Below are 23,375 nucleotides of genomic sequence, written 5' to 3'. Positions count from 1 at the left end.
ATTTATTTGTCATTTTTCAGAATGACGAACTGAAAATCCATTCAGAACATTAGAACATTTATTTGTCATTTTGCAGAATGACGAACTGAAAATCCATTCAGAACATTAAAACATTTATTTGTCATTTTGCAGAATGACGAACTGAAAATCCATTCAGAACATTAGAACGTTTATTTGTCATTCTGCAGAATGACGAATCGAAAATCCATTCAGAACATTAAAACATTTATTTGTCATTTTGCAGAACGACGAACTGAAAATCCATTCAGAACATTAGAACGTTTATTTGTCATTTTGCAGAATGACGAATCGAAAATCCATTCAGAACATTAAAACATTTATTTGTCATTTTGCAGAATGACGAACTGAAAATCCATTCAGAACATTAGAACATTTATTTGTCATTTTGCAGAATGACGAATAAAATAAATTTGCCCCAAATAGTCAGAACTACTCAAATAAATCCATTCAGATCATTGAAACACTTTGTTGTCATTTTTCAGAATGACAATTAAAATATATTTTTTTTTTAGTTCCAGCTATTCAAACAAATTCCTTTTAAACAATAGAATATCTTTATGTCATTCTACAAAATGACCACACTATCATGTAACTAACTTGAATAATTTTAAGATATTTGAATCTTAAATCTCTTGATGTTTTCTCCACCAACAACTCCTTCATAAGGACGCCTTGTTCTTAATGAATGTACATCTTCTTTTACACGATATCTATCATTTGGTAGAACCTTAACAATCCTGAATGGCCCTCTATACTTTCTAAAAGCTTCTTACTTTCATTGTTTGCTGAAAAACTTGTAACTTTTGTCAATACCAGGTCACCAACAGCATATTTCACTGGAGAGCATCTTTTTTTATTAAATTCGTTATTATGTTTGATTCTGTTTTCTTCTAATCGTTTAGCTACATCCTTTCTTAATGACGTTACTCCAATAATGTCCATATCATTATCATCTATGTATTTGTCTCCACTAACTCTTAATTTGTACCCGAAAAACACTTCACTGGGAGAAGATTTAGTTATTCGGTGTTTTGTTCCGTTTATTCCTTGTTAAATGTTTTTTAAATTCTTATCCCACATATCGGACTCAAACTTTGCACCCATTGTGGCCATGGTATCCAGTAATGTTTTATTTGCCCTTTCTACTTGGCCGTTGCCTCTTGCCATTCCTACTGCAGTTGTAAACACTCTAATTCCTCTCTCTGCCATATAATTCAAAAATTCTTTTGAAACAAAAGCTGATCCTGCATCTGATATCATTCGTTTGGTGTTACCAAATATTTTAAAAATTTCTTCTAAAGCACGAATAACATGTTTACTTGATGTATCTGGGACAGCTTTAACAAACACAAATTTAGAAAAGGCATCAATCAAAACCAAGACGTATTTATTTTGTGATTTCGTTAACACAAATGGCCCTAAATGATCGGCATGGAGTGTATGAAACGGTCTAGCATATTTTGGAATGGAATGTAGATAGCCAGGCTTTTTTTCTCCCGGTTGTTTATGGTATAAACAGGCAAGACAAGCCGAAATGTATTTCTTAATAAATCTTCGCATTCGTGAAAACCAATACCGTTCTTTTATTCTTTCAATTGTTTTATCCAACGCAAAATGTCCAATATCGTCATGATTCATTTTGACAATTTGCCAATTTTTAGGCACATACCATCTTCTACCATATTCCGTTATTTTATAAACTTTGTTTCCTCTTAAATCATATTTCTTGAAAGTATCCTTATGATTTACCTGATCTCCTGACAAAAGAATATCTTTAATTTTTTTTATTTCCGTATCTGTATTCTGTGCTTCTCTTAGATAGTCGTCTTCTTGGATGAGCATCACTTTAATTTCAAGACTTTCCTCTGCTTCAGTTCTTTCAAAGTTCCTACTTAAGGCATCTACATGTTGTAGTTGTACTCCTGATTTATGTTTTATTTCAAAACAAAAATCTTGTAAACACAAAACCCATCTTGCTGTTCTTGGGATTATTGTTTGTTTTACTAATGCATTTTTAACGGAATTGCAGTCTGTTATTACAGTAAAAGATCTTCCTGCTAAATAATATCTATACCTTTCTAAGGTTTTGACAATAGCCAAAAGCTCTAGTTCAAAAGAATGATATTTCTTTTCTTCTTTTGTGGTTTGCTTGCTAAAATAGGCAATTGACTTTTCACGACCATCAACTATTTGAGTTATTATGCCTCCAAATCCTTCTCTACTTGCATCCGTGTAAACTATTATGTCATGTTTCGGATTAAATATTGTTAAAATTGGTTCTGAGACTATAACTTTCTTTATTTCTTTAACAATTTTTGTTTCTTCTTATGTCCATGTCCAATTTACATCTTTTTTTTATCAATAAGAAAAGAAGGGCTTGCGAACGATGAATTACTCTTTCGAATAATATTTGCATCCAATAATTCTTGTACTGTTTTTTGTAAAATTTCTTTGTCAGCTGCAGGTGTTCTGTAGGGACGAAACTTAACTACATCTGAACATGTAATATCGATTCTCATAACAACAGAATGCGATTTTTTTAGAGCTTTCAAATTTGTATAAAAACAGTCCTCGTGATTTAGCAAAATATTTTCCAACATCATTTTCTCGTATTTAGATATATTTCCTGTACTTATTTCTTTATCTAAGTCTTTCTTATATTTAAATGTTAAACTATTATCTATCATATAATACATAATATTTACATCTTCTGTAAAATTTCTTCCTATTAGAAGGTCATTAACCCAATCTTTATCCATGACATACAACATAATATTTAATTCTACAAAATCGATTTTTATTTTAGCAAATACATAATATTCAACTCATAAAGAATTTCCCAAAAATCCAGAAAGTTTTACATCTTTAGTTAATGATTTTATTTCTAATTTACACTTATCTGCCAATTCTTTTGAAATTAGCGAACAATCGCTGCCAAAATCAATGAATGCAGTATGGCTGTGCTCATTTAAGAAAATAATTTTATTAAATTTATTTTCGGAAGAATCAAACTGTATTTGTTTAACAGATTTATTTTTTTCTAAATTTTTGTTCGTTTTATTTACTTTTGTCTCTTGACATTCTTTGTTCTTTTTAAAACAGTATTGTTCAATATGACCTTTAATTTTACAAAACCTGCATATTTGCTTTCTGTGGTGACAATCTTTTTTTTTTAATGACCCTGAATTCCACAGCACATACAAGGTTTATTCTTGTTAAATTTGTTATTAACAAATTTGTTATTATGTACAAATTTTGATTTGGAAAAAAACAGTTGGATTTGTTAAATCAGGCAATTTTTCTGGACTTCTGTGATAAAGCTTATTTCTTAAATAAACTGCCAATAAATTGAAATCTTTGATTTGAGCAACTTCAATAGCAGATTTAATATTATGTTCGTCTCCAATAGCACCAATTATTAAAGAAATCTTATCTGACTCGGAAAAATTTACTTTAAGTTTATTAATTTTTGCTAAATGTTGAGAATAAAATTCATATAATGAAGAACCCTCTGTTGGTTTATAATGGGCTACATCCATAAAAAGATCATAAGTATTTCGTGTACTTTGAAAAGTATTTTCTAACACTGATCTCCATTCTGCCCAAGAAAATTGAGACCATGCAACTTCATTTTCAATAAAACTAGCGTACCATGTTTTAGCGGTACCTCTAAGCTTAGAAATCGCTTGACATATAATGTAGTTATCAGACCAACTATACGTCTTAGCATTGTGCTCTATTATTTCAATCCATCGATCTATTTCTCCAATTAGTGGATCAAATTCAGGAATAAAACTGACGGATTCAATGTTTCTATTCGTACAATTATAAGATGCAGATGGTGAATTTATTTATGCGGCATTTTCTTTAATTTGAGGCAAAGGCGAAGACGTATAGGTTCTATTTATTTTTGAATGTTTAGATCTTTTTTTTGACTTACTGGTTCTTTTCGTTTTCGTATACCTTGACTCCCTTCTCGGCGAAGAATCGGTGGACGAAATTGTTGTGGTTTCACTACTGGAACTACTATTTCGCTTGGACTTTTTCCTTTTCGGCATTTTGGACACTTTCAATCACTTAACATTAAAAACAGTTCACTGAATTCTACCGTAGGTTCTTTAACACACTTCTGATATCGTCTATTAAAATAGTATCGTCTATTAAAATAGTTAAAACACGTATTTACGTAAATATACCTATTTTATTAAATTAAATCAAACTCGTTCACAATGGTCATAATTAAATCACACCAAATTATTATCTCTCGTTCCGCTGTGTTTATGTGTCATCACCCAACTACTCGTGACCATATAAGGCAATTAGTGACCCAAGCCAATCACCGTATTAGAAGTTGAGTGTGACTTCACAATGTCATAACAGAACTACCAGTATTCCATCTTAAGCTGATTAGGACATTAGGAAGTTAGTGACTTAAGCTGATCAGCGTATTAGGATAATAGTGTGACTGCATTCGTAATGATAGGTTGGATGGTTATAGTGGAGTTGCTATACTTATAAAAAAATCAATTTGTTTTACTGAACTAAAAATTGAAAATAATAATTACAATAATGAAATACAGTTATGTGCTATAAAAATTAAATATGGAAATAGTCAAATTAGTTTTATGTCACTATATAGAGCCCCGAAAATAAGATGCACACTAAATGATTAGATAAATATATTTTCCCTGTTACAAAAACCAATTATAATAGGAGGTGATTTTAATGCCCATCATACTATTTGGGGTTCAAGTAAAAATGATGGAATCGGAATAAAGCTGATTAAAATGGCAGATGATCTTGAATTTACAGTTTTAAATAATGGACAAACAACAATATTAACTCAACCTAACCCGAATTACACAATGATTGATCTTACTTTCTGCAGTCCTGATCTTGTTAGTAAGACTGAATGGTCTATCTCTTCAGACACGCTAGGATCAAATCATTTTGTTATACAGTTGGATATTTGCATTAAAGCCGAAACAGAAAAAATATTACCAAAAAATAAATGGAACATCAAAAAAGCTAATTGGCCTTTATATACTTCTTTAGTACAAAACTTTTTTAACCAAAATACTGAAATTCCAAATAACACATCAAGCAAATATGAACATTTAATGAATAGTATAAATTATGCTGCTCACATTGCAATACCACAATATAAACATTTTAACCAAAAACTCGAATCCCGCCACCGTGGTGGAATTCTGAATGTGACACTACTATTAAAAACCGGCAATATTCACTCATGAATTATAAAAAAGAACGTAATTTTGAGAACTATATAAAATGTCAATCAAACATGGCAAGTACAAAAAAACAACTAAAAAGTATTGCACAACAAAGCTGGGTCAATTGGGTTTCTTCTCTTAATAAATCAATACCATCATCAGTACTTTGGACTCAAGTAAGAAAGTTATACAGAAAATCACCAATAAAAATAATCTTTTAAAGATATTTGGATAGAAGAGTTTTTTGACATAATTGCTCCTCCAACAGTGATATCTATGCCTAATAAACCTAAGAAAATAGTAACCGACAAAAACCACTTTTTACTTCAACCGATTAGACCGACACAGAACTAAGCTATGTTTTAAATAATCGTCCTAGCACAAGTCCTGGTTATGACCACATTAAGTATCCTATGCTTGATCTGCTTCCTTCAATCGCTAAAGATCTTTTATTGGAAATATTTAACGAACTTATGTTTTCAGGTACGGATGAATGTAAAGAAGTTATTTTCATCCCAATTTTAAAGCCAATGAAGGATCTGAATCTGGCAAAATCATACAGACCAATTTCACTTATGTCTTTTGTTGTCAAAGTATTAGAAAGGCTACTAAAAGTAAGACTTGAATGGCGGTTAAGTGAGAAAAAACTACTTCCAAATTCTCAGTTCGGTTACAGACAAGGATGTGGTACTTTGGATGCACTCGCTACCGTAGTAACTTACATTAAAAATGCATATTCTCGCAATATGTATGTTCCACTATTATGTTTGGATATTGAAGGTACATATGACAGTGTTAATTTAGATATGCTAAAAGAAAAAATGATTCAACAATTCCAAATACCTTCCCTGCTTGCCCAAAATATTGTCAATTTCTACTTAAACAGGAAAATATATATTAGGATGGAAAACAATCAACTCATAATATTAGTATCGAAAAACTTTGATTTAATACAATACAATATGCAGATGACCTGTGTATCTAGACTGAATCTAAAAAATGCAATAACGGCTGAAACACATTGGAAAGTGTTTATGAACATTGCTGTAGGTGGTTAAAAAAAATGGTTTTAAGTTGGCAAACAACAAGTCTAACATTTGTATATTCACTAGACATAACTTGCCTCAAAGAGAACAAATAATACTAAATGAGAAATATTTTCCCCTCTGTAAGTCGATAAAATATTTGGGTATGATTTTGGATACAAAACTGACCTGGAAACTTCATGTTGATTTTATGCTTGATAGGTGTAATAAAGCACTAAACTTTCTCAAATCAATTACAAATACTTGGTGGGGTGCTGATGTTGAAACATGTCTTCTATTTTATCGTTCTGATATCAGGTCTGTTACAGATTATGGCTCTGTACTTTACGGATCCGCTAGTAACAATATTTTAGATCGTATAGATGTTTTTATAAACACAGTTTTGCGGTGTTGCATGGGTGCTATGAGATCTACCCTTATTGAACCACCTTATGTTGAGACAATGGAACCGCCCAGTAAATTTAGAAGAGAATATCTCAGTCAAAAATTTCTCCTTAAAGTTCTTTGTTACAACACTTGTTTATATAAAGATATTAGTAGTTTAAATTATTTCGACTTAACAAATAAATATTGGACTCGAACTCTCCACACTTATGCGAAGCATTTCGAAATACTGCCAATAAAGATACTGAACTTACAGTTGCAAATAAAGTGGTACATTTTAAAGATTTCTTTTAGTTACTGGATCAAGTACATATAATACAACATATTTATCATGAGAACCCTTTAATAAGTCGTATTGTTTTAAACAACTATCTGACAAATTGGCCAAAATCTGTTTGTATTTATACAGACGCATCTAAAAGTTCAAAGGGTACTGGTTGTGCCTTTTATATTCCAGATAAATTTATAGAAAAAATGTTTAAGCTACCCACAAAATTCTCTATTTTTAGTGCTGAGGCTGCGGCCATATATGAAGCTTTAATTTATTTTAAATTGGCATCATATAGTTCAGCAGTAATTTTATCTGATTCATTATCTGTACTTACAGGTATTCAAAAACCGCAACTACCATGTAGTAATTCTAATCCATACATTTTTTTTTAATTAAAAATGCTTATTTGAAATTAATAAATACATCCAAAAAATACAATTGATGTAGATCAAAGCACATTCAGGACTTACATATAATGAACACGTAGACCAGTTAGCTAAAAATTCCATCATTAATGGAACACTAACCAAATATCAGCCTTGCATTACAGATGCTTTTGCTTGTTCAAGAACTGAACAAATGAACAACTGGAAAGCACACTAGGAAAAGTACTGTAGTATTTCGACAACACAATATATACTTCATCTAATTTACTAACCGTTGCACGTCATCCGCGTCATAGCCCGTGAGGTCACATGATACCAACAGGAAACATTTAGGCTGTAGGTTTGTTCTTTTTTAGAATAACTTTGCCGAGTACAATGGCATTACAGCCAATAGACATATTTTATTATATACGCGTAAAAATAATATTTAAAGATTTCTATTAATGTTAACTTAAAGAAATACACAATAGTATGTTTCATTTAATTTGTATAAATGCATTATAAAGCGTTTTTACGAAGAACATTTGTTCGGAATACACTGTAACTGTAATCGAAAGAAGGTGGTATTTTGGCATAAATTGGTAAAACTTATTTGACAGTTACGTTGTTAACACTTTTTGTACTTTATTATTTTGAATTTTAAAGTGAATACCTCTTGTTTTATATTTTTGCCTATTTAATAAAATCTGTTCTTTTTAGAACAAAATTAGTGTGTTTTATTTCAAAAATATCACGTAAGAATTTAAATAATCGTTGTAAAGAGATGGTAGCTTCTTTGATTCATTATTTTGAACAGTTATAGATAGGATAATATAATAACGTATTCAGGATTTTTTTATACTTTGGCAACTATGTCAACTTCGATCTCTGTCAATGATAATGACGTGCAACGGTAAGTAAATTAGATGGACTGTAGTTTGATACAACCAAATATTCCAAAAAAAACCTTGGTATAAGAATTTCATCCTCCCTCGCAAATATATAACTACCATCAGTAGACCTAGATTAGATTCCGATATTTGTCAAGAATGTCAGATTAAAAGTGACTTAAACCACATATTTTTGAATGTCAAAAATATAAACAACCCGCCAACAACCTAATTAAAAGAATGATGGAAAAGAACGTCCCACTTCCTGTTAATATTCTCTTTCTACTATCACTTAATGAAAAGAAAATGTTTGACTGCTTGATAACCTTTTTGTCTGATAGTAAAGTATGCCTGTAATTAGATTTATAACCTATGTTTAAAAAAAAATTAATGAAAAAAAAAAAGATTTAAAAAACGAATATAAAAATAGAATTAAAAAAAATTAAAAAAAAAATAAATAAAAATATAGTAAAACAATCACTAAGAGGATCTAATCCTCCGAGGTGTTGAATCGGGTTTATGTCCTAGCTTATGTCCTGTAGTGAAAAAAAAATATATTACCATGGTTGTATTTAATAACATAGTAGGTAGATATTTTTATTTGTAACATGTATACACTATGTATTTCACATGACGTCTGTCAATAACTAAATTACTCGTATAATAAAGGTAAAATATAGTATTTATTAACATAGTATGTACATTAGCTAAGTACGGAATAATTATATTATTATTATATTAATCATGTTTCACTAATTCTTTAAATATTTATATGCATATTAAAATTCGATAATAAAGCTCATGCTGATTGCGACTGGCTGAATGACAATTGTCCAAGCCAAGAACAAAAAAAATTCTGATGTAGGTCATTCCTAGAAGTACTTTTATATTTATAGTATTTTAACTAATAGACACAATCCTTTATATTTAGATTGTATGAGAAATTATAATTTAAGAAATAGTATTGGAGAATATTATTGAAGGAAATTAGAATATTAATATTTTCAACTATAGTCAAAACATTGAAGTATCTAAATCAAAATTAGTATATTAAAATATTCTCTTTTCGATATTTTATCTCTTTTTCAGATATTTTTGAATCATCTCATAAACATTATAAACATTAGTCATCATGTCGACAGTCTTTTATCTACTCTTTCTGAAATAAACCAGAGAGAATTAAGACCGATTGTCCTTTGCAGGATAATCGAAATCTTATATAAGAGTTAGCTCTCCAACAGTCAAGGCGTGTATCCATAAATCATTGGAAGGCGTGCAAAACCCTTCGAAACCTTAACAAACGATGCCTATATACAGTAGAAACTATTGCTTCGAATCGGTTGCGGATCACTTTCCCTTTTCTTTTCGCGTTTCTGAATAGATTGAATCGTCGGATGTATATTTAGGGTTGAAACGGAAGAGTTTTTTGTGTCTTATTTCAGTGAATTAATGGCAAGGAATCCATTAAAATATAAACTGTGGTGAATTTAAAATGAATTAGATTTAAAGGGAATTTGTTTTAAACATCTCTCCTTTTGTAGTCTTATGTAGTGAAAAATGTATGACTAATATTAATTAATAAAAGAAAAACTAAGGGAGTAACTAAAAGTATTACGCTGACCGAAATGTACATTTATTAGTACGAGAGTATATTATTATAGTACGAAATAAAGCTAATTCTTAGACGTGGCTATTTTACTTCAGCCATAATTATACGGATGACCTCAAAAATATTTTATTTTAATAATTTTTGATGTTAGAATAAATGATTGAATAAATTAAGATATATTATGGTAAAAAACAATAATTAGTAGCGATTTTAAATTATAAATCTTTAAGTTTATTTAATATTAAAAATTACTCAACAGAAATATTTGACTAAACTAAAGGTAAGTATGTTCTGTTCGAAAACAATTATTGTATGTGGAATTGATGTAATAGTTAGAGACGTGGTCTATAGACAAGAAGATTGGGGTTCAATTCACACAAAGGATAAAATTTTTGTTTTACTCAATCAAAAAATAATAGAAAATATGATACATATTAAGTAAAAAGTTTTCGAAAACTCATTATTTACAGTTTATTCTTATTCCAATGTTCTAAAATAGAAATACAAAATAATTCAAATTCAATTCCAGTTTTACAGTCTTCAGTTGTGAATGCAAAATAATCCGGTGAATCTCAGTGTTAATATCCATTCCTCTGTACAGGTAGATTTACAGTTCTCTGTCCTCTGTACAGTTTATTTTTGTAGAATTTTTACTTATTTAAACATTCTTTAAACGTTCTTTTAATTTTGAAGAATTTTTACTTTATTTTCGTACAACGATACTGTTTTTTCAATAAGATATTTATGTTTAACTTTAAACGCTTCTAATACTAGTAACGAGTGACATAAATATTTAGTAATTCAAAGCAAAACGATCTCTGCATAATTTCAAATTATTAAAAAAAAAAGAAAACCACAATGTGGGTTTTGAACTCTAATCGTCTGCGACGTCTGTGTCGCAGTGTCGAATTCTTACCACTAAGCCACGAAGGATTGATAAATATTCTGTGACAAGAGTGTATAAAACTCCTCAAATCATAGTAGAAATTATTCTTGGTTGATAATTTAAAACTTTAGATTAAATAATCACTATTAATTAAATTATTTTATTTACATTTTTGCTTTATTGTGGTCAATCAGTTTTTACTTTATGCCAAATTAAAAATGAAAATACGTCACACAAACGACGTTACACATAATAATTATGATCGAGGTGATTTAGCTCGAAGCTAACGTCTAAAGATGTGAGACTATCGATAGTGGTAATGTAATGTAATGTAAATTATAAGTTTCTACCGATTATTTCCCACCTCTACGAGTTTCATCTCTTTTTATTTCACAAGGTAACTGTGTTTTCTATCTTACGTTAAAAAGCCGGGTGGTAAGACACTCATCACTGTATATACATGTATGTAGTGTTCGTATGTGAGGTCAGGTTTCAACAACATTTCCCAACATATTTATAACTTGGGTCATAACGATATTAATTCTTCTTATTCTGTAAGTAGAATTACATCTGATCTCAATACTGTCACTATTTATACTCATCAGCGATGTATCATAAAACATAAAATAAGATCATAACAAAGAAATATTTGTTAGTGTTTATTATATGTAAGATACCGAGTAGACTATTCTGTACTCGGTGTAGGAGAACTAGAAACAAAGTATGATATGAGAAATATGCACAAAAAGTAACCGGAATGTGTCAAAAAAGCCAACAAGAACATATAAAAGACAAGAAAAGAATACTGCTAAAAGATTTACCCAAGAAATTAAGGAAAGTAGGAGGAGTGCGTTAGAGAATTTTTCCAAGATGAAAGGTGCTCTGACTATCAAACACTGAGCCTCATGAGTCATACTTATAAAAAAATTATAAGTTATATATGTAAACATTCTTAAACTTAAGGCTAGCTAGGATATACACCTCTTAATCCATTTATGCCCAACAGGTCGTTAGTGACCCATCTAACAAAAAGATGTTCCAAGCAAATATGTCCAATTTACCAATCGCCGTTTTTTGACAAGTTCATTCCTGAGTATGTATATTAAGTAAGCAGTATGTTTAGTGCAAACTGTTTATTTCACTCGTGTTCGTAGAGTGCACATTAAAGTAGAACTAGAATAAAGTTTGCAGCATAGCTTCATTGAAAATTTTTAAGTAGATTTAAATAAATCATTTTATTTAAATTTACGTTATATAAATAGTCAAACATACGTTGTGTTAACACATTATAATAATACCGGTCAACTGTCAAAGTGTTTGGATGCGTTTAAGAGTTCCTCGGGAAAATTTGTATATTTAAGTAGTTCTAGTTCTTTAAGTTTTTTTTTACTCGATTCCGATCTGTTGTGAAGTGCAGAAGTGTGCTTCAAGATATAATACAGAGTGTTTAGCCGATTTTGTTTGTTTTTTGCTTGGTTATTCCTATACCCAAAGTAAACCAGCGTACTGCTCTAAGACCTATCTCTCCTATGTCTTGTTTGCTTAAAACATTTGAACGAATTATGAAAAGCAGATTAGAATGATGGTGTGAAAATAAAAATATTTTCCCAGTATGTCAATATGGCTTTCGTAAAAATAAAGGGACTATGGATTGTGTGTCTCAATTAATGACTGATATTCAGTTATCCTACTCAAATAATAATTATCTATCTGCCATATTTCTTGATATTTCAGGGGCTTATGATAATGTCAATTTAAATCTAGTATTTGAACAACTAAAGCACATAGGTATTCCACCTTTGTGTTTATATGTGTTAGTAAACTTATTTCTTAATAGACAGGTATTCATTCGATGTAATGATAGATTGATTGGCCCGAGAGTAGTGCATTAAGGTCTACCACAAGGCTCTGTCCATAGCCCTTTGTTGTTTAATCTATACACTATAGATCTTCACAGTATAGGCATTAAATGCAATATATTGCAATATGCAGACGACTTCTGGTTTTACACTGTGAATAATTCATACCAACAAATTATTAACTCAATAAAAACGATTATGTGTGACGCAAGAGAGTAATCAGCTGTGATATTTTTTACGCGACATCGTTTACCAGTTATATCCAGCATTATGTTTAACAGCCTAAGTATACCCGTTCACAATCACTACACTTATCTTGGTATTACATTGGACACCAAGTTAACATGGGACGAACACATTAACAAGTGCTTAATGAAATGTGAGAAAAGTTTAAATATTTTTAAAGTAGTTAATCGCTATCGATGGGTTGCCGACCTTAAGATTAACTTAATGTTTTATCATGCGTACACCAGATCCATTCTCGACTATGGAAGCTTTCTATGCGGATCTGCCACAAACAGTCGTCTTAAAAAACTAGACCGCCTTTAGTATAAAGCTCTGCGATTAGTTCTAGGTGCTCTTAAATCTACACCTACCGAGAATCTTCTAGCCGAATCTATAAAACCTCCCTTACATTTAATACGACTATTTTTAGCTAAAGAAGTGATTGTCAAATGCCAGTCTTACAATCAAAATAAGCTGCTACAAAAAATATGTGATATTTCTGTTTCTAATCTAGTCGACAAATGGTGGCATAACAGGAATTCTCCTATTCTGGCAGTGGCATATCCTAACGTTTCTCAGCGTCTAAACACTTCGTGTGACTTAACTTTCTTTCATTCAAATTTCAATGTTTCTTATGCCAAAGTCAATATTTGGTATCCCAATTTTGATAATGAGAATCCAGTTGATTTTCAGCATCAGATAGCCAAGCTTAATAATCCATGCAAAATGTTCACGGATGGTTCTAAATCAAGATTAGGAGTCGGTTGTGCTATATATATTATATTCCGGATCACAAAGAATCCCTAATGTTTAAGTAAGATAAACAATGCTTTATATACTCTGCAGAAATGTTCGCAATTCATAAAACTTTCAACAAAAAAATTACTAACCACCAAGTTGTAATTATGTCAGATTCAATGCCTGCGTTATTAGCTTTAGAAAACTCACGTAAACATTTATATAAAAATAGTCCTGTCGTTAAAATTTTAGAAAACCAACTAAAGCTGCTTTAAGAACATACTACTGTAAATTTCTCTGGATAAAGGGACACTTTGGTGTTTCCAGTAACCTCAAAGCAGATTTTTATGCTAAAGAGGTAATCTTAAAAGGATCAGAAATAACTTGGCTAGATCTAACAGCCACTTGCAAGAAAAGTCCAAAACAAAATTGGGAAATAGAATGGTATGCTTTCTGTAATCGAAGCAATAATCTTTATACAAAAATTCATCCAGTTTTACCTACTGAGGCGTTTGTCGTAAGAAGTTGCCCCAATATAAATATTTATTCCATGTTTGTTAGATGTCTCTTTAACCATACCTTCATAGACTAAATCTATCCGAATCAGTAATTTGTGATTGCAATGGTTATGTTGATGATATTAATCATTGGCTGTTTGGATGCAAGCATAATGATGATGCAATTAAGTATTTGATTCACACTCTGGCTCAAGACAAATATCTTTACCACAAAATCAAACTTCTCTCTTATACTTGTCTCGAAGAAACTATAAAATACAACAAATTATTTGGGAATTTTTAAAAAGGACTAAGAGAAAAATCTAACTTGTATGAATGAGTCGGCTTGAATGTATTTAGCAATTATTATTTTTCATGTTTATTCTTATGTAATATTAAGTACCTCCCTGGAAAATATGAAAATTTTTATTTAAAAAATAAAAAGAAAAAATGATGTAAGTATATAAAAATATAAAAATAATTAAAAAAAAAACGCAAAAAAAAGGAAAAACATAGAAAAAAAGAAAAAAAGGAAAAAAAAGAAAAAAAAAATATATATATAAATGAAATTTAAAAAAAAATACTATAAATAATATATTAAAAAAAAAGTCGTATTAAAAAAATATTTAAAAAAAGAAAAAAAAAAACATTCACAAAGAAGGCCTAAACGTCTGAGGTGTTGAACCGGGTTTAAATCTTGGCGCTGTGAAAAAAGATTACTATTTATTAGTATTAGAATTTAGTATTAGCATTTAGTATTATTTGTATATTTATTATTTAAGTTGGTTAGGGCCCTGAATGAAGAGTATAAATAGAGATCAATTTATTGTTTCCACTTCCTTTTTGTATTTTTTTTTATTTTTATTTAACAATACCTATATATGTATGTGCGTGCATATGTGTGTATATGTGCGCATATGTATATAGTATCCGTATATTGAATATTGCAGCAAACAGTATTTATTATATATCGTGGCTGAATGGATCAATACCCCAAAAATAATACCGGTATGAAAATAGTTTGATATATGCCATAAATATAATCTTATATTTTGAGGGGTCGTTAACGAAAGCAAAAACTTCTCAATTTTAGTTTTTATAATCTTCTTCAAGATCCAGCTTCTATCGGAGGTTAGAAATCATCATGGTTATGTGGACCCTGTTGACTGTCGCTCTAAATAGTTCTGCACTACTGAAATTGAGTCTTTTTATTGTGTGAAGTGAAAAACAATATTCTTGTATGTATCACTGTACCAAATAACCATCAAATCATTGTTTTTAAATGGAAATAAAGCGCGTATAGCAGGACGAACGTTCATTTGTACAATGAAAATTATTTAAACCTGCAAAAATTTGTGTTCTAAATCTTGTCTATCCTACCGATCTGTCAGTGTTATCTTGTACTATGATGTATTGATATAGATTTTAAATAATCCTTGTTACGGTTACTGGTGAGAGGCTAGTATTGCTACATCATCGGTAAATGTGATGAATATAATTAACAACTCTGAAGTTGGTAGCTTAATAACAATAACATATAGGAATAATAAAGAGAATAACAAATATGAACTAAACGAACCAATGAATGGAGTTATGTGGCACAGCTTTAGTATTTTCTATACAAACTTCCGACACTGATTTATATTCAACGCACGATAACAAAATCAATGAGCAAATGAATTATCAGCAAGAGTATCAGCAAGTTATTCACGAAATTCGAGGAACCGAACGTTTTCAATGATACAATAGGTTTTACTTGAAGTGTTTGTTTAGGAAACGCATAATGTGTTTAGTGAATAGTTAGTTGGGAAAATTTTCATTGAAAAATAACGTAGTATAGACGTAGAAGACTAAATACCCTTAAATTTAAATTGATATAGGGGAAAAATTCTAAAAAATGGTTTATAGCTTATGAGGATTAAAATAAAATAACTCTATTTATTTATTTGTAAATATGCAAATAACTATGTTTATTATAATATTATGTTATTTATTATAACTATGTTTATTGCATGTTTGCAATAACTTAATATTAGAAATTCATGTTCCATAATACAAAATAAACATAAAATTTATAATTGTTTTAAATTTTCATAAAAACTAGTCATTTAAAATGTTATATTAATGTTGTGAATAAAACGATTTGTGGTTATAATAAGACATGTGAACACTTGTTGTATATATATATATATATGTATATATATATATATATATATATATATATATATATATATTCCATAATTTTCAAAAATCAAATCACCGACCAACAGAAATCGCAAACACCCTGTATATTATACTGTTTAGCATTAGTTTTAGAAAGAGTTTTTTTTGGAAAGTGAATTTTATACGTTCAAAGACATTCCCAGAAAATAAGAAGACAATATATTGGTTTTTCTAACGGTTTAGTTTTAAATAGACATTTTTGTAAACAGTTCTACCTTAAACTTTCTATTGTATGGATTACCAAGAATTATACAATAGGGTAGGTTTGTAAATAGTTTGTGAGAGGTAATTATCCGTTTTTCTCTAGAAATTGAAAATGTTATTAGATGACCGACGAATTATTGGATACGAGAAAGTTAGCTTTTTTTCTTTGAAGAAAGTAAAATTTGTTTGGATGGAGATACGTTCTGATTGGTTCAAGGAAAAAGATGAGGGGTATGGAAGGATTTCATGATAGAGAATGATAGTTTTTGTTTTGTGGAGACGACGTTGCTAATAAGCCAAGTTTTTTAAAAAACTCTAGATTGTGAAAAGTTGTATTTGTGTTCGGTGGAAAGAGTTCCAACTGTGGTAGCAGATAGAAGAAATAACTGACATGCTGTAAGTAATAAACATATGTATAGTTTTATACTGGACGAAGTCGATTAGTTGAGATATCCTTTTGTCTGGAGAGGAGTTTATTCATATAGTAAAGATTTGGAGCAGAGGAGTTTAGCAGGAGTATTCTGGAGAAACTGAAAGGTACGAACAAGGTGGACAAGGCACTATCAAATGAGAGAGAGGTGAAGTCATCAATTTTGGGCACAGAAGGTTAATTTCGTCATTTTTAGAAACAGAGACTTTCAATCACGACCACCTATTTAAATTAGAGTTATTCGTTTTTTGTTGGTTTTATTGAGAATTATAATACATGATAATTTATCGTGAGTCGCTAAAATTAAGAAATTTTAGATTTGCATATAAGCTTAATTAATTTGTATTTATAATTATTGTTGATGTATGATTTGATGGATGTTTGAGATTTTTATTCTAATCAATGTATATGGTATTATTATGTTTATTCAAAATTTTTACTTTTAATATTTGATTGGTTTTTTTTAATATAACCTCTACTTTGTAAGTCATAATTGTGCTGTTATTTTATTTTCCTATTGTCTATTATTTTTTCCTCAAAGGCAACTAGCAAAAAATACTTTGAAGCCACGTTTTGTTTTTAATAAGTAATAGAGCCCCGAGATATCAGATTAATTTGTTAAAAAAATAAATATTATAAACATACAGTTTGAGCAAATCTCAACAATATATTATATAATCATACTACAAATACAGACCTCCCATATTCGTCTTCATATATCTCTTCTCTCGTTTGTCTTTTCCATATTCGGCGACAAGTTTATTCCATCTTTATTCCTAATTTTGTTCTATTTATTTTGCTGCAAACACTTAGGGTTAAAAACACAAACAAAAAGGTTAGGTCTGGAAATTAATACAGAAAAAACAAAAATAATGACACAGACGAGAAGAAATATAGTCCCACAAAACATTGTATATGAAGATGACATTGGAACGTTGGAAAGTTTACATACCTGGGAGTAGAAATATATGCCGACGGATCAGAAGATAAAGAAATATGGAAGAGAATAATGCAGGCAAACAGCTTATTTTGCCTTCTCCCATATATTTCGGTCTAAAAATGTCCACCGAAATACAAAAATGAGAATTTATAATACCTTAATTCGATCAATAACATCCTATGGCAGTGAATCATGGGTCCTAAAAGAAGCATTCAAAAGCAAACTTAACATATTCGAAAGAAAAGTACTGAGAAAAATACTAGGACCTGTGAGAGAAAACGAAATCTTTAGATGTCGATACAACAACGAGCTTTATCAACTTTATAAGGAAGCACCACTGTCAGACTTCATTGGAATACAAAGATTGCAATGGGCTGAATATGTGATAAGAATGGGAGAGGATAGGCTACCAAAAAGAGCACTGAATGCTTGAATGAAGGGAAAAAGACCGATTGAAAAGCCAAGAAAGCACTGGGAAAACACAGTAAACAGCGACGCACAGGCCCTCTTAGAAGTCCCTGCATAAAGAAGATCAGCTACAGAAAAGGAAGGGTGGAGGCAAAAATAAAGGAGGCCAATACTCAATTTGGGTTGTAGTGCCGTAGAAAAAGAAGAAGAAGACTTGGGGTTATACAAAATATACATATACAAAATATCATTTACAAATAAGGTATACAATACATATTTTAATTATTGATGTGTTGTGTTAAATTTTATTACAAAAAATTATAGATTTTAAGAATTTTACCAAGTCAGCTATGTATTAAGATTCTCCTAGAAGTTCTTTTAATATTTTTGGAAGGTGGTGATAGTACCTTTAAACTGAGTATATTGGACAATCGATCAAAATGTGCTTCACTGTCACTTTGCATTCTCAAACCAAACACGCTGATTCCTATTCTATTTTCAACAAGTGTTCATGTGTTGTAGCCGTGTGTCCTAATTTGAGACGTTTTATGAGGAATTGATGTTGTTGCTTTGAAAGCCGTAAGTTCCAGGGAAGGACGAAAGATTTTATTTCTTTCAATTAAGTGTTGTCGTGTAATTTTGCTCTTAAGTAAGGTTTTTAATCTAAATGCACCGTTTACATTTTTTACTGATACCGCTGTACTGGTTACTGCGAGCCTAGCTAGACTATCTACATTTTCGTTACCCTATAGGTATTTTAACTTGTGGCGGTAACCAGAGAAATTCTACTGCCAAATTGTTTTGGTACATATGATATAAAATTAACTTTATCTGCTGCAACGGTGGATGAGACGGATAAACTTTTCTATTTTCTTTTCATTTGTGTGATTTTTTTGAGCCCCATAATGAATTGTATGCATTTAAATCTCCCATTATCAATTGGAGGTGTAAAAATCTGACTTAGCAGATTAGAAATGTCTGTCATACATGGATCAGAATTAGGAGCGATCTAAAGACTGCAGATATTAACTTTTAGTGGAGCTATTTAGGACGTTACTACAGCTTTTAGATTAAGAATGCTAAGGGGCTACGTATTTAACACGCTATTATACGGTGTAGAGGCCTGGACTCTCAAGCAGAACAATATAAAAAATATTGAAAGTTTCGAGATGTGGTGCTACCATCGAATGCTGAAGATAAGTTGGGTTGAAAGAGATACAAATTTTTAAGTAATGCGAAGGATAGGAAAAGACCCAGAAATTTTGTCAACGATCAAATGAAGAAAACTCGAATATTTTGGTCACGTGATGTGAGGACATAAATACGCATTAATTTAAAATATAATGCAAGGAAAAATAGAAGGAAAACTGAATCGAGGCCATAGAAGAATGTCATGGCTGCGTAATTTGAGAGAGTGGTTTGGCTGTACCACTAATGAACTCTTTAGGTCAGCTGTAAAAAAGGTCAGGATAGCCTTGATGATTTCCAATCTCCGATAGGAGTGGCACAAGAAGAAGAAGACAGCTTTTAGATTTGTTATCAGAGAAATACTGTAATATTTATAGAAATTCTTGATAAAAATTGAAATTATACTACTGGCATGTTCTTGATTTGGCTTAATTTTGGATATACTGGTATAATTAAATCAGGAACTTTGTTGTTTCTAAAATAAGTTTCTTGTATACAAATTATAAAAGGAGAATTTTGAGGAATTAATAACTTTAACATTTATAAACGGGTATACTATCCGTTGAAATTTTACTGTAGAATAGACTGTAATGTGAGCTTATGTAGAAGGTTCTATGAAGGAGTCACTAGGAAGTTGAAGTTTTAGTTGTCTAGTGATTTTTTTTTATTACGTAGACATTAGTCACTTAGCTAGTTGCAATAGATTCTCTAATTAGACAAATACACAATCCTATCCCTAATACAAAATTAACGAATAATTAATAAAAGAAAATACGATAAGGAAACATACGGGGTCACTTGCTTCTCTTCTTGGGACCCATCAAGACATTTTTAGTAGACAAACAAAAGTGGACAATGGATAAAGTATTATAAAATTTAGGATAAACCAAGGATGTAAATCTAAACTTGAAATATACACGATCATGACAAGTTTCGTGCCCGAGTATAAATCTTATAGAACCGTGCATGTGTCTGGCAAGAAATCTATAATGATATTATATGTATATTTGTTGTGAGTTTGTAGTCAGCAGAGACTGGATATTGAATGGTGCATACATATTAACTTTGTTTAAATTTTTTGATTAAAGAGTTTAAATGCTAGTACATCGCGATTTCATTTTTTTTTATAAATAATGTGGGGATAGATTTCTTTTATCAAATTAAGTCAGCCTAATGTGTCTTTATATAGTATAAGTTTTATATAGTCTCAATTTTTCTAGAGATCCTAAGGCATTTAAAAAACAATTCGGTGTTTAAAATTTAATAAAATTTAATATAGGTGTTATAAATTTATTAGTAATAAAATCTTAAACGGTTCCATACGGTCAACAATAGTCTTAGAATTATAAATAGTTTTGGATTTTTTAAGTTTGTGTGTAGGTTTTGTGAAATTTTCTTTTCATTCTTGTAGTCATCAAGTCGAAAGTAGTCTTTTAGTCAATACACAGCTTTTGGTTAACCAACATCCAATTGACAGAGTGGACAGCTACACATACCTTGGTACCAACATTAACAGCCAATGGGATCACTCCAGTGAAATAAAACAGTCAATGGGATCACTCTCTTTTCAGAAGTCACGATTTACCACTTGCTACCAAAAGCTCTCTCATTAGATGCTATGTATTTTCTACGTTATTATTCGGAGTAGAGGCCTGGACACTTTCCAAAGCTTCTTTAAGAAAACTCGAGGCATTCGAGATGTGGTGTTACAGACGTATTTTAACAATTTCATGGGTGGATCGTGTGACTAATGTTGAGGTCCTACATAGAATAGGCAAGGAATGCGAGATTATTAACACCATCAAAGAGCGCAAACAAGAATATTTTGGCCATGTTATAAAGAATGAACAGAGATACGGCTTGTTGCAACTCATTCTTCAGGGCAAGGTATTTGAAAAGAGAGGACCAGGGAGAAGAAGAATATATTTTCTTCAAAACCTGAGATAGTGGTTTAATATATCGACAACCGGACTATTCAGAATAGCAGCAAGAAAAGTTAGGATAGCCATGTTGATCGCCAACATCCGGAATGGATAGGCATCGTAAGAAGAAGAATAATTCTTGTAGAGGTGGGGTTAGACTTTCATCAAGGATGTGCTAAGCTGTGTTTGCTTTGTTACTAGTTGTATCAGTTATTTTAAGTGTATAATTAGCATCTTATGATATACTATTGATAGGACATGCAGGTGTTGAGGAAGAGTTTGGGATTGATGTTCTTCTTCTTCTGGTTCTTATCCGTTTCGGATGTTGGAAATCATATTGGCAATCATGACCTTGCTCGCTGCGGCTCGAAACAGCTCCGTTGAGGTTTTCTTAAACCATGTTCTTAAATTCCGCAGCCATGATATTCTCCTTCTACCGGGTCCTCGCTTACCTTTGACTTTACCTTGCAATATAGACTGCAGCAGGGAGTAACGGTGCTGATTTCTCATAACGTGTCCCAGATATTGCAATTTTATGCGTTTGATCGTAAAAACAATCTCTGGTTCCTTCTTCATGTTTTCTAGAACTTCCTTGTTCGTGATCCTTGCTGTCCATGATATTCTCAGCATTCTTCTATAAAGCCACATCTCAAATGCTTCAAGTTTTTTATTAGTGGTGTCTGTAAGCGTCCATGCCTCCGCCCCGTACAACAACACAGAGAAAACATAGCATCTCAAATGTCTCATTTTTGTATCTATCGATATGTTGTGACTTTTGAAGATGGCGCTCATTTTGTTAAAGACCGTTCTTACCTTTCTTATGCGGCACTTTATTTTCTGTACATTGCTCCACTGTTCGTTTATAATGGTTCCCAGGTAGAAATACTGTTTTACTCGCTCTATCTGCGTACCATTAATGTATAGATGAGCCCCATTTATATTCTCCTTGCTGATAATCATTTGTTTCGTTTTGTGAGTATTAATGTTTAGTCCGTACTGTTGACTGTACTCGTTTATTCTGTCCATTAGCCTCTGAAGTCCCTCTAAACTATCTGCTATCACCATGGTGTCGTCGGCATATCTAACATTGTTTACTCTTTCACCATTTAGAAGGATGCCTTTGTCTATTCCGTAAAGAGCCTCGTTAAAAATTTTCTCTGAGTACATATTAAATATTAACGGCGATAGGATACATCCCTGTCTAACTCCACGTAGTATTTTTATGTGATCTGTTTCTTCTCCGTTAATTTTCATGTATGCGGTGTGATTTCAGTAGAGTTCTGAAATTATTCTGAGGTCTTTGTTATCCAGATCTGCTTCTTTTAAAATATTTATCATCTTTTTGATGTTGTACTCTGGGATTGATGTATGAAGTTGTAAAACATTAGGTATTGTTGATAACTGGCTAGTTGTTATGGTTGTATCTATACATGTGGTTTGATAACTTCGGAATGACGTTAAGAGCGATATTTGAGATGCAGTTAATATAGTCGAGGATTGTAATGAAGGGGAATTCGCTGATGTGGAGATGCTGATGTGATCGGGACGTCATGTGAAAGAGTATTAACTACTGTATTTATAGTAGTAGTTGGCACTGGTATTGTTAAATTTTCATTTTAATCTGTACAGGATGGACAATTTGCTACAAAATGGTCAGATTGTTTACAAAAGTAACATATCTGTTTTTATAGATAAGAAAATATGATAAGATGTTTGATGGTAGTCTATGAGAATCTATGGAGGAATTAGTATAACTTCCAAAGGAGAAATAAATTTTTGTGTTCGAAAGCTCAGTATATGTCTATATTCTGAGTTTATTGTACATTTTCGTAAAAAAAAATAAAGTTAGGACTAATTTAAGTTCAGATTCTAATAAAGTGTGGGGAATACTAGGGCAGACATTAGAAATCAGTAATCTTTCATTTGTTTTAATTAATCGTCGAGCTTATATTATTTCTTTATTGATAGTTATTCTTCTGCTGTCAGCATTGATGGCAGTTTCTACTAATTCTTTACTAGCTAGGTAAATACATAC

At 31.0% G+C, this 23,375-nt stretch overlaps 1 protein-coding gene across 5 annotated transcripts in view; it reads left to right on the top strand.

Moving 5' to 3' along the window:
• LOC140439400 (uncharacterized) overlaps positions 1 to 23,375 on the top strand; it is a 743,908-nt gene that overhangs the window by 510,316 nt on the left and 210,217 nt on the right. The window lies entirely within an intron of this gene.

Source organism: Diabrotica undecimpunctata, chromosome 1 (assembly GCF_040954645.1).
Source record: "Diabrotica undecimpunctata isolate CICGRU chromosome 1, icDiaUnde3, whole genome shotgun sequence".
NCBI lineage: Eukaryota > Metazoa > Arthropoda > Insecta > Coleoptera > Chrysomelidae > Diabrotica > Diabrotica undecimpunctata.
Note: the sequence above shows the minus strand (reverse complement) of the source record. Positions and strands in the feature narration are given on the sequence as shown.